Here is an 8,693-nt window from a genome sequence, read left to right as displayed (position 1 = left end):
GCACACTTCCAGAAGAAGCAATGGACACTGAAGCAGTCTGGGTTAGACAAAGCATTGGCTGGCTTGCTATTGGGCACAAACAACAAGTTGGGCAAGGAAAACCACAAATCTTTTTTTTTTTTTTCTTAAACCCGGGTCTTTGGCTGAGCCTCCGTCTCTCCATAGATTTCAAGTCTTCTTTTTTAGACATAAAGACCATCTTTACGTCTAAAGCCCTTGACTCTCTGTTTCTGTTGTTCACATGCTTAACACTCTTGATTCTAAAATATGTTGATCCTGTGACACTTTTAGATCAAAATGTGTAAATAAGAAAAGGGCCATTCATGGAAGAGAAATTAATTTTCAGTTTGGGTTCTGACTTTATATAGAAGAAGATGGGGAGAAAGCTGTGTGTCTAACAATAGCAAACTCCTTTAATGCAGAACCATGCTGAGAAACTAACATGTCATAAAGTCAGACCCCATAGCTATTTACTCATAGCAATTAGGTAAATCAATTAATAGGGAACTTTTAGTCATGTTTATTGACAAATGTCCAAATATAAAACCTAAATGTTTTTTTTAAAAAAATGACTCCTGGAATCTTGTGTTATCCTCTAAGTTATTAAGTTTTATTTTTCCAATAAAAATATTCAAAACCATTATATCCCATCAATATATTATAATTTTTAAACTTTTATTGAATAAGAGAATAGGGTATGTTCAGCTCTAAATATAAAGTCTATATCACATCCTTTACACATCTAGAAAATACTAAGGCATTTTCTAGAAAGAGAACAAAGAGCTTTTGAGAGGGGCAGTTGTCATCAGTTGTCATCTTTCTATGCACAACAAGGAGTTGCATGTAGGAACTCACAGCCATTGTGACAGAGTACACATGACCCATACAAACTCAAACCAGAAAAATCCCAGCATGATAAGGGAAGCATGGGCAGAGGATATCCTACACCAGCTGAGGACGTATTGGCATGTAGTAAATACTGCAAAACCAAGAGTTAGTCTTCTTTAACTGTATTATCTCTAGAAGGTTGACCACACTCTGGAGCAGCCCCCACACCAAAGCTAAGAGCAGCTAGAAAACAGAAATTTGGAGGTGTTAACTAAAATATTTTAATTTTAATAGTCAAATAAGTAAAATGGAGGTAGGGGGACAAGGAGTTAGGAGAATGAGTATGATCTGAAACTATGGAATTCTCCAAATGTTAATACAAATGTTATTTTTAAAAGTTTTACTTAAAGTTGTGTACAAATTATCAGATGGCAACATGGCGCATCAATGCTTCCTCCTTATTCTATTCCTTTCCCAGCTCCATTGTGTCTCCTCCTGCTCCTAGCCTGCTCTTGCTGCTTCCCTTCCTCAATAGATGCCTGTCTGATTTCATAGCACAAGTAGTCCGTTTCCTTCTGCTGCTAAAAATGAAAGTACAATCCCTAGACTAATACGTATACACAATGTACACATTCACTACCCAACCTAGCCTGCTTCTATACATGCCACCGCTATGGACCCCAATTCTGATATGCTACACTGACTAGGTCTCTCATTCCCCACACTAGTCTACCTTTCCCGTGATGTGGAAAACACCTGGCAACTTGAAAAGCAGTTACTGCTCGTTGTAAGCTTCCATGTGGGAAGGTTTTCAGAATAAGAAACTGGCTTAATGGTGGAGCAGCGGAAGAAGTTCCCTGGAGATCTGTCTTCACTACCATCCCATTATGCCACATCCAAGAGAATTTTGTGATTCTTATGATGAGCAAGGCGGTGTTAACCTAAACTCTCCCTATGTCAGGTCAAGAGCTTCAGCATAAGCAACGACCTGTCGACATCCCTTACTAGATAGCCCTGTGAAACCAATTGGTTCTGCATATGGAAGTGGGCTTCATCGTTTTAACTTAATTTTTTAGAGACACACTTCAGGTTAGGTCTAAATCACTGAGGGAAAGAACACTGAGTTCTGCTGCAGTTGACCTTCATAAGAAAAGCTTATCTTAGAGTAATTCACCTCGGTTTAAAAATGATTACATCTCTCATTATGTGTGCTTACTTTCAACTCTAAAAATATTGGTTTGGAGTGTCTGAGTAAAGGTTGAAAAAAATGTGTTCTTGTAATGGAAAAACCAGGGATAAAATTTTTTAAGGATAAAAGAAAATTTTATTACATAGACAAACATTATACAGGCATTTTAAAGCATGTGAACAAAATTATTAGGTAAACAGATAAAATTTCTCCCTGACCTTTAATTTTGGCATTGCCTCTTATTATCTCATTTCACACACACACACAAAATGTAATTAAAGGTCCTTCTTATTCTAAAATAGATGATATTTTCTGTAAGCCTTTAATTTTCATTATATCAATTGTTCAATTTGCTTTGAGTCATAAATGTCATTTAATAAAATTATAGTGTCATTGTGTGGAGATGGGAAATGGGAAGGAAAGGCAATCACATCTAAGTTATAATGATGACGGTGTGAATTTAGCCTTTGTATTAATAAATAATAGGAGTTGAATTAATGGTGACATACAAGGTGGAAGTATCTCTGTTATGACACTTTTGTCAAGTACAATTGTTCCATATAAGTTCCTACCAACTTGTTAGAGGTAAGTTTTAAATCACAAGAGATATGGTCTCATCCAAAAAATAATGAAACATGAAAAAGATTTTTTCTCGCTAATTAATTTTAAATTTCTTTTTAAATCAGATTTAAATTTCTGTAATATCTTAACTTTTATTTTTGCTTTCTTGATTGTTTCCAAGTATAATAAAATTGAAACCATTCATTAGATATACCCTTTTTGAGAGGTTTTACCAACGTATGTCAGTTTTCTTTTTTTCTTTTCACTACTTTATTTACTTCTTTATTAATAATTAATAATAAATTTTAACATGTCAGATACAACCTAAAACAGTAATCAGAGCTACACCAAGATACATCTCTGTATGTTTGTAAATGTAAAACTGTGCATATACTGCATATCCAAGGGTATGTGTCACTATGAATATTTGTCTGTGTCTTTCTGTTTATGGAATGGGGAGAAAGGTAGAAACAAAATGATTATCTTTGAAATGGCAATGTTTTCATTATTCTTTTCATCACACTTTTAAGCAAGTAGCAAAAGTAAATTTATTTCAATAGATAACCTTTAAAAACCTTGTCTGCTCTTCTAATTGTGTGATATCCTTTTTTCTCTAACCATGTGGACAGTCATTCTTTCCATAGGGATCATACAGAGACTCACTCCTCCTTGGGCTTTCCCCATGTCTGAGAAGGTGTGTATTCGTCAGTTAGTTAAAATGGTCTCTGTTTTGTTTGTTTGTTTTGCTTTGTTTGTTTTTGTTTTGCATTTATTTTGAAATTGTTTTTACTACCAATATTTTCATCTTGGAAAGGAAAGTAAGAAGTTTTATAATCAAATGCTCTTCACATATAAAGGTTATACATACACAGACCACTCTGAAGCTTTGATCACTAAGAGAATTTACTGGGATTTAAGCTATGTGCTAGTTTCTGAAGGTAACAAATTAAACTAAATGTAGAGCTCCATTTCCTTCTCAAAAATTAATGATCAGCATGGCCTTACTTATATAATTAAACAAGTAAATATTTTAGCAACTTAAGCCCAGTTCTTCAGGGGATAAAAAAGCATTTAAGGACTCTGTGCTAATTTTCAGCGAGTTAATATTGCAAAGGCATAATATCATGAAATCAAATACTGTAGGGCCTTTTGATCTTAGTAATGCAATAATACTACTTAACCTCTAGTTGCCAGGAGTCCTCCTGATTTGGATGCTGCCTGAATCTTCTTTGTGTCTGGGTTGATGTCTTCTTCTGATTGTGGATTATGTATAGAGAGCAGTAACCTCTCATTTCCTGTTTTTTTTTTTTTATTCCAGCAATCTTTTCCACTATACATTTCATGTATTCATCTCATCTCTTCTCTTGTGTCTATACTTTATACCACCAACTAACAGACTACATTATAATTTATTATTAGCTTCTGTTCTTGACTCTATAGTGGGAGCTGTCTGGGAATGAGGCTATTTCTTTGAACCTTTGCTGCTTCTAGAATACCACCTGGAGCAATTAATATTCCAAGTAAATATCTCTAAGTCAATTCATGAAAAAGATAATTAGTTAGGTTAGATAACCTAAACTCCAGTATCTATGAGATGGCACTGAATTTTTTTCTTCTTCTGATACTTTCACTTCTCAAAAGCAAGTGAATTCTAGAGAATGCCCACTCCATGAATGTAGGCTTTATTCCCCCAAGCTTCTGATTGTTTGGAACAATTTACTTTGGTTGTATAAATATTAGCTCTTTCAGTTTAGATCCCACACTGCCTGATCTGTGTCCCAAGGCAAACATTGTTGTCTTACAACCACACCAAAACTATCTCCTTTCCAGCCTATTCATAATTTTCTATTGTTCTCTTATGTTAATTACTAAATGACTCCATGGTTGATGATAGGAGTTAACCTGAACCACAAGCCATTCAAATGTACTGAGCTACCCTTGTTCAAATGCTCAAAGCATATATTGCTTTAGATTCTTTGTCTTATGGCTTTTGGTCCTGAGGACCTCATAGCTACCTGACCTTATAAAATATTTTCTAGTTCCTATTTTACTGTGCTTGTAAATAGTTAGGTTTCAGCATCTTCTCCATTTGATGATGCAGATCAAGAGAGTAGAATGTCAAATAAGAGAAGGGTGGGCAGGAAGATGAGGAGATAGCCTGTAGATACAAGAATAGGTAGTAGATTAATAGCTTAGACACAAATCTGAAGTTGTTGGGAACCTCATGTCCTACCTTTGCTGTTTACTGGCTCGGAGGCTTTGGGGAAGCCCTTTGGGTTCTTTGTGCCTCAGTTTCCTCCTATGAGTGATATAGAAAATATAAGCACATGCTTCATAAATATCATAAATACTCAAAGTTGTGCTCAATAAATAGTGGTGGCTAGTATTATTATTAATATTGTCCTTTGGGGTGGGTTGTGTTCAAGACGAGAGTTTTTGATGTAGTCCTGGCTGTCCTCAAACTCAGAGAATCACCTGCCTCTGCCTCCTGAGTGCTGAGATTAAAGGTGTGTGCCACCACCACCAGCTAGTATTATACTTTTATGTCATCTATGGAAGGTTCTCATCTGCGCATTTGAGACCAAAGGTAATGTCATTTAAAACTATGCTAGAAGCTCTGACTTTCTTCCATGTTCCTTTATTCCATTGCAGGCTTCACCTCTGTAGGGAGTTTGGTCTACCTGTGGTGCTATTTGGGGAGGAAGTGGAAATTTTAGGAACTAGGGTCTTCTTAGAGGAAGTAGGTTGCTGGGGTGTGCTCTTGAGGGGTGTCTTGTGATGACCCCCTCCAGTTTTTTATTCAGTCATTCATAATCATACCTCTCTCCTGCCCTCCTTGCCTGTTCCCAGTAACATGCCTCTTCCAGCATTGCAACACCTTCTAAGTCTCTACAAACAATGGCACCACTTAGGAACCAATTGAAATAACCATGATTATAGAGAATATCTCATCCAAACCACTATAATACACAACACAACTGAAAAAAGGAAAGTCTAGCTACCTTAATATCTCAGTTGGGAGAGTGTTAGATTGAAAGAAGAAAGTCTGATAAGGTGGAATAAAACTACAAGTAATTATAAGTATTAGTAAAATAAAGATGTAGGTAAACTTTAAAAGCTGTAAAATTTGTAACGTCTAGAAAAAACTTAGTAGAATTCCTTTTAAAATTGTTAAAATTTCAATAGATAAATATAAAGGAAAATTAAAGGTATGATTTGAATATGAGTATAAGTGAAAACACAATGAGAAACTATTAAAACACCTGTATATATCCAAAATTATATGAGAAAATGGTGAGGAAATATGCTATACCTCAAAAGTTAGCAAAGAGCTGAAAGGAAAAGAAACATGATATCAGAGTAAAGTGAAATTATCATTCAATATAAATAAATCCAAGTTTCTAAACTTATCTGAAGATTAATTATACTATAGGCAAATGTCTGTGCTTGTGTTTCCCATCTGAAAGAATATTTAAGATTATATTTCAGCTGGTACCTACACATGTGTATTCAAGATGTTTTAAAAAGAATAAACCCCAAAACCTTAAATATTGGAGCATTAGAGCCCTGAATACATTAACAGAATAATGTAATATCTACCCACTAAAAGGAATTAACAAAATAATATTATCAGCATTGCTAACGAAGCTTACAAATTGAGAACATGTCCACATTATACAGCAATCAGTTTAAACAACACTACATTGAGAAATAACCACTTAAAGTTTGTTTATATGCACAGAGGATAATTTCTAGGACCATAGAAACCAATAGTCTTTGATTTTCTTATGTTGATCTTTAAAGTGCATTTTTCAAGTATGTTTTATTTAGATAATTTCTATATAACCTAGAGGTAAGTGATTTAATAAAACAGAAATTTAGGTGAGAAATAAATAGCATCTTTTGAAGCAGAAAAGGGGATTTGAAGAATAATAGGAGAGTGAGTTTCCATCACTGAGTGATTTTACTTAGTGCTGGAGTATTTGTTAAATATGAAAAACTAACACTTGTGCATCTTTATTTCTGGCAGAACTCAGGCTCCATGAGAGAGGCAAGGGAGGATGAAAAAGACACAGTTCATAGGGTTTGTTCAAAATGGTGTGATAGTGGTCAGGATGGACAGAAATGGAAAGTTTAAAACATATCCTAATGATGACACAAATCTTGATAGCTGAATATGAGGAACTGGAAAAGAAAGAACTATCAGGAAAATACTTCAACTTTTTTAGCTGCTACCATTGACTGAATATCATACAAGGAGAGACATGTCAAAAGTTAGCTTTTAAATGTATGAATCAGGACTGGTGACTCAGGACAGATTTTCCAATGAAAGGACTTATTCTGTGATCAGAAGTTAGAGACCATGCAGTTGATTTGTACATTTAGTCAATGGCAGCAGCTAAAAAGTAAAAAAATAAAACTGAAGAATTTTCTAATGTTTCTTTCTTTTATAACTTCATTATCTTCACCTCATCAACTCTTGAGCTGAGTGTATTCTTTGGTAAAAATATCTAATGTTTAGCTGGAGATAATAGATTTAAAAGACTATTATAAAGACAGATTTTAAAGTCAAGAAATTAATAAGATCATTAAAACGGGGAAATGGTGGCTTAAGGCCAAGATACCTCTGGACTTAACATATGTGGTGTTTGGAACAGAAAAGGACATTGAGTAAATCAATGATGACTAAAGGAAACCCAAAAGAAGAAAAGCACAAAGTAAATGGTATTGTAGGAGCCATGAGACTGGTGTTTAGTAAGTTAAAAAAGGTTGTTTGGCTAAATGTCAACATTTGAAATGTTCACTGGATTCAATAACGCTAGCATCACTGGAAAGCACCTTGTCACACTCCGTTTTAGCATATAATGAAGTTGAAAGCCAGATTGAAGCAATGATTTACTCAATGTGCAGGAGACATTTGTGGAAGCTAGGAGAGGGTAGAGAGATGGCAGTAGGATGGATGGTTGGAAAATCATCCCTTCTTTTTTGTTTTTGTTTTTTATTTTTATTGGTTATTTTATTCATTCGCATTTCAAGTGATGTACCCCTTCCCAGTCTTCCCTCTACCAACCTCCATCCCATCCCCCACCCCCTTTTCATCTAAGAGTGTGCTCCCTGGAAAGCACAATGAAGGCTGTGTCTGTAGTTTGGAGTTACTCCGTGGAGAGGAAGTGAACATTGATTGGTTCTGGAGGAAAAGAGAATAACTTGGGAGCAAAGCCCATAGTAAGAATAGAAAGGATGGGTTCAGAAAAGATTTTTCCAATGCAAGACCTTCCTCTGTAACCAGAAGTTAAAGACCATAGACTATATTTTTGCATTTTGTCATGGAGGATGAAGGAATGCTTGTTATTGTCTGAAATGGTGATACGGGTATGCTATATAGGCATATACTTAAGGTATATGAAAGAATACTTTGTGCAGACATAAAATAGATTGTCTACTACTGATATTAAGACATAAAAGAGACTAGCCTGTTAATCTACTTGTGTGATTTCCTACTAGAATGTTAGCATCCAAATGTAGCAATTAAAGAAGAGTATAAGGTGTTAACTGGAGTTGGGATGTTTCCGTGGATTTTGCCAGAAGAAATGATAAGGAAATGGAGCATAGAAGAGAAGAAAATACATCTACCCAGTGCAGGCAGCAAGCAGATACTGGTTTCTGGGTAATAACTAAGACACACCAATGTTAACAAATTAGAGGCTTTGATCATGTCAGTTAATTGTAGAAGTACTAGAACAGTGGTTCTCAAACTTCCTAATGTTGTAACCCTTTATACAGTTTCTCGTGTTGTGGTGACCAGTGATAATATTATTTTATTTCTACTTCATAACTATAGTTTTGCTACTCATATGAATTATAATTAAATGTCTAATTTGGAGTGGAGAATATTTGATATGTGACCCCAAAAGGGGTTGCAACTGGCATTTTAAAAACCACTGTACTAGATAGAGTAAGTGACCTTGAGAGATATATTCAAGTTGGTAGAAACAAAGACAACCAGATAATTGAGGAAAGACTGCCTGGGAAGAGATATTAGAGAAAACAAAAGGAGATCAAAGGGATACGAATTGGAAAGGAAGAGGTCAAATTATCACTATTTGCTGATGAT

This window comes from Mastomys coucha, unplaced genomic scaffold, assembly GCF_008632895.1.
Source record: "Mastomys coucha isolate ucsf_1 unplaced genomic scaffold, UCSF_Mcou_1 pScaffold13, whole genome shotgun sequence".
Taxonomy (NCBI): Eukaryota; Metazoa; Chordata; class Mammalia; order Rodentia; family Muridae; genus Mastomys; species Mastomys coucha.
This window is presented reverse-complemented; position numbering follows the sequence as displayed.